The sequence below is a fragment of the Chrysemys picta genome, chromosome 7 (assembly GCF_011386835.1).
Source record: "Chrysemys picta bellii isolate R12L10 chromosome 7, ASM1138683v2, whole genome shotgun sequence".
Classification (NCBI taxonomy): Eukaryota; Metazoa; Chordata; order Testudines; family Emydidae; genus Chrysemys; species Chrysemys picta.
The window spans coordinates 24,855,178-24,860,080 of NC_088797.1; positions in this window are offsets into that span (position 1 = coordinate 24,855,178).

Genomic DNA, 4,903 nt, shown 5'->3' on the forward strand with positions numbered 1-4,903 from the left:
TTTGATCACCGCTTGCAGACGCAATAAAGTCATTGTTGTTTCAAATTCATGCATTCTTTATTAATTCGTCACACAAATGGGGGGATAACTGCAAAGGTAGCCCGGGAGGGGTGAGGGAGGAGGGAAGCACCGGGTGGGGTGAAGTATCAGGGGGTAGCCGTGTTAGTCTTATCTACAAAAACAACAAGGAGTCTGGTGGCACCTTAAAGACTAACAGATTTATTTGGGCATAAGCTTTCGTGGGTAAAAACCTCACTTCTTCAGATGCATAGAGTGAAAGTTACAGATGCAGGCATTATATACTGACACATGGAGAGCAGGGAGTTACTTCGCAAGTGGAGAACCAGTGTTGACAGGGTCAATTCAATGAGGGTGGATGTAGTCCACTCCCAATAATAGATGAGGAGGTGTCAATTCCCGGAGAGGAAAAGCTGCTTCTGTAATGAGCCAGCCACTCCCAGTCCCTATTCAAGCCCAGATTAATGGTGTTAAATTTGCAAATTAATTTTACAAATGAATTTTAGTTCTGCTGTTTCTCTTTCATTTGCAAAATGTATTTATGGAATGCCAGCTTTCTGTTGCTTGGGCAGTCCTCTGCAGTGGAGTGGTTGGGTGCCCAGAGGCCCCCCCACCATGTTCTTGGGTGTCTGGGTGAGGAGGCTATGGAACTTGGGGAGGAGGGCGGTTGGTTACACACTCTGTGCTCCTGCTGCCTTTCCTGCACCTCAACCATACGCTGGAGCATATCAGTTTGATCTTCCAGTAGCCTAAGCATTGCTTCCTGCCTCCTCTCATCATGCTGACGCCACCTATCATCTTGATCCCACCACCTCTCCTCTTGATCCCGCCACCTGTTCTCTCGCGCGTCCCTCCTGTCCTCGCGTTCATTTTGTGCTTTCCTACACTCTGACATTGTCTGCCTCCACGCATTCTGCTGGGCTCTTTCAATGAGGGAGGACTGCATGAGCTCAGAGAACATTTCATCGCGAGTGCGTTTTTCTCGCCTTCTAATCTTTGCTAGCCTCTGGGACGGAGATGATACGGGGAGCGTTGAAACATTTGCAGTTGCGGGAGGAAAAAACAGGGAGAGTAGTCTTTAAAAAGACACATTTTAGAGAACAATGGGTAGACTCTTTCACAGTAAACCAAGCTGTTAACATTACATAGCATGTGTGCTTTCTTTACAAGGTCGCATTTTGCCTCTTATATTGAGGGCCTGCCGGTTTGGTGTGAGAGATCACACACGCAGGGCTGGCAGGCAATAGAATTCGGTTTGCAGGCAGCCACGGTAAGCCACAGTCTTTTGACTTCTTTAACCTTCATAACATGTGGGAATGGTTTCGAACAGCAGCGCCCTCATTTCACATACCAAGAACCCGTTGGGTTGGCCATTTAAAAGGAGGGGTTGCGGTTTTCGGGTTAACATGCAAGCACAAACCCAACTAAACCCCCCCCCCACCACCCGTTTCTCTGGGATGATCACTTCACCCCTCCCCCTCCCCCCCCCCCCCCCCCCGCGTGACTAACAGGCTTTGGGAGTACATCCAGGAGAACTTCATTGAGATAATTGAGATGTCCCTGGAGGATTTCCGCTCCATCCCCATACACGTTAACAGACTTTTCCAGTAGCTGTACTGGCCGCGAATGCATCCCAAGTCTTCAGGGCAAATTAATCATTAAGCATGCTTGCTTTTAAACCATTTATTATATTTACAAAGGTACACTCACCAGAGGTCCCTTCTCTGCCTTCTAGGTCTGGAAGTCCGCCATTGATGGAGTCCACGCACAGGGCTGGGGTAGTTGTAGGGGCACCCCTAGAATGGCATGCAGCTCATCATAGAAGCGGCATGTCTGGGGCTCTGACCCGGAGCGGCTGTTTGCCTCTCTGGCTCTTTGGTAGGCTTGCCTGAGCTCCTTAAATTTCACACGGCACTGCTGCAGGTCCCTGTTATAGCCTCTGTCCTTCATGCCTTGGAGATTTTTTCAAATGTTTTGGCATTTCGTCTTTTGGAATGGAGTTCTGATAGCACAGATTCATCTCTGAAATCTCTCCATACAGTGATCAGATCCAGTACCTCCCGTTCAGTCCATGCTGGAGCTCTTTTGCAATTCTGGGACTCCATGGTCACCTGAACTGATGAGATCTGCACGGTCACCTCTGAGCTCGCCACGCTGGTCAAACAGGAAATGAAATTCAAAAGTTCGCAGGACTTTTCCTGTCTACCTGGCCAGTGCATCTGAGTTGAGAGTGCTGTCCAGAGCAGTCACAATGGAGCATTCTGGGATAGCTCCTGGTGGCCAATACCGTCAAATTGCGTCCACACTACCCCGAATTCGACCCAGCAAGGTCGATTTCAGCGCTAATCCCCTTGTCGGAGGAGTACAGAAATCAATTTTTAGAGTTCTTTACGTCGACAAAAATGGCTTCGTTGTGTGGACGGGTGCAGGGTTAAATCGATCTAACGCTGCTAAATTTGACCTAAACTCGTAGTGTAGACCAGGGCTTAGTGTACATCCTCTCGTCCTATAAAGGTACTCTCTAGAGTACCTAGCATTATGGTGTCATAAAGAGAAGAGACAAAATGACTGAAGTGAAGGGCCATTTATACCAATTATTAATTAGGTTTTTTTGTTCTTCTTTTAGTAGTGTTCTTATGGGTGCGCCACTTCAGGTGCGCATGTGCCTGTGCACCTAAAGTGCTGCACCCTTAGGGGGACACATCTTGAAGCAATCCAGTTACTGCACCTGGTGAGTAACCTCTCCTCTTTTTTTTGCTTTCTGGTAGATGGTGCCATAACACTAGCTGTTCTACATGTTTGCTCTGTAAGAGGGGGGAAAGAACTCTTGACAAACCAATGTACTGGAACATATTTCCTACTCTGAAGAGAACAGTTGAGTCTTTGCATTGTTTAAAACAAAGTACTGGGGGGGGTGGGGAAATCAAGGTGGGAGGATTGTTTTTGATTTGTAACAATTCTTCGTATTTCTTTCAGTACCTAAGTCCTCTGTGGCGTTTGCTATTTCTGGAAATCTACAATTAACCTGAAGATTTAAAAAACTGCCTCCTATATAGAACTTTTTTCCCCTCGCTGCTTGTGATCCAATTTATACAGATATAAAATGTCTAATTCTAAATATGTGAATGATGAAGACTTTGATGATGACATCCTCACCCAGAATGTTATTCAACAAAGCTTGCAGCATATCCATAAAAGTGAGACACTTACAGATTCTGCAGAGAGTGATAGGTAATACTTTGCTGTGGAGTATGTTCTGGCAGTTTAACTGGGAGCTATGTTACAAGCTATTACTATGTAATAGTCTATTTATGTTAGTATTTTTATATGTAACCCTGCACGATAATGCTTGCCATTGTAGACTGCTTGCTTAATGTTGCTGAGGTTCATGTATAAGCTGCCTTTCCTTTTATATGTACACATAATAGAGGTGAGCTGTTTGAAATTTTCCCAAGTGAAATTTGAGAGCACTTGAAACTTACTTGTTTGGGGGTTTCAGTGCACATTTATACCACATTCAGCAAAAGGGTGACTAAAGTTCACAAATCTTATATTTTTGTGCATGTACAAACCTAAGACTTCCAAATAACTCTTGGGAGGGAAAGAGGTGTGAATCCATGTAAACTGAAATTGAAGAATGTATTTATATTGTACTCTTTGAAAATTATTATATATGAGCTAAGAGTTATGGTTTATACTGGTACAGGCTCTAACAAAGAAAAAGCCCCATGTTCTATGCAGCTATAACATGCAGTACAAACTATTTTTCTATATTAAAACTTGAGTTCTAATTATATGCTTATCCTTCATCATTGGGATTTTTGTTACAAGGATTAGGAACTGTGATCAAGAGACTGTGAAATTCAGCTTCCTTTTCAAAGTGAATGTGTTTCATTGAGTCACAATAGGTAACTAGTGCAAATTGGGAAACAGCAAATAATAGAAAATAAGTAAGTAAAATAAATAAGTAAATTTTGTGAGTATCTACTATTTACAAAACAAATCAAAATGATTCTGCTCTGTTATTAAGCAGCAGATAGTTACAGCATTTACTTATTTATTTTTACTTTAATAGCATGCATATTTTCCCTTTAACTGATATAAATTATAATTCTTGTGTTCTGTTTGTGCAGATTCCAGTTTGTTATGAGCACAGAACATGGAAAGATAATCACAGCAATACGGGCAGTTAAGTACAAACACACAAATCATCACTCTATTCTAATTTAATTGGTGTAGGAAGTTTTGTTAAGGACTGAGTAGGTTGCATTCTTCCCTCACTTTCTAAGAGCTGAACACCCAGAATGATGTTTTGGGCACTATGCTACTGGAGATTCCATCTTTCAGATGAGATGCAAAATTGAAGACCAGACCACTTCTGATCAGTTAAACATTCCGTGGCATTTTTAGCAAGAGTAGGGGTAGTAAAAGTAGCTTTTGTGTGTTATCAAATTCTAGCTTAATTTTATTCTGCAGAGCTGAAAATTCATATATAGATTCAGTGGGACAAGTATTAACTTCATGTTGCAAACTCTTGTGTAGAGTTCCTTTGAGCTGTTCAGTAGCTGTCATGTTCTATTTCAGAGGCAGCTGAATTTCAAATGTTTATACTAATTATTTATTATTTGTATTTTTATACTATTTATTTACTATTTGTATTATTGTAGCATAGGAAGCCTAATTGAGCATTGATTATAAGCATATAATTCTGATATATGCAGCTTCTGAAATGCTTTTGGAGGATTCCTCGAGAGAAAATGAGCCCAATAAATCACTATCATTAGTGATATCACTATCACTACATTCATTTAAATCAACCTTCGATAGAAAATTGTTTTAAGAAGCGAAGTTGCCAGTTCTGGCTGTAGTAACGGGGTTGGTGTTA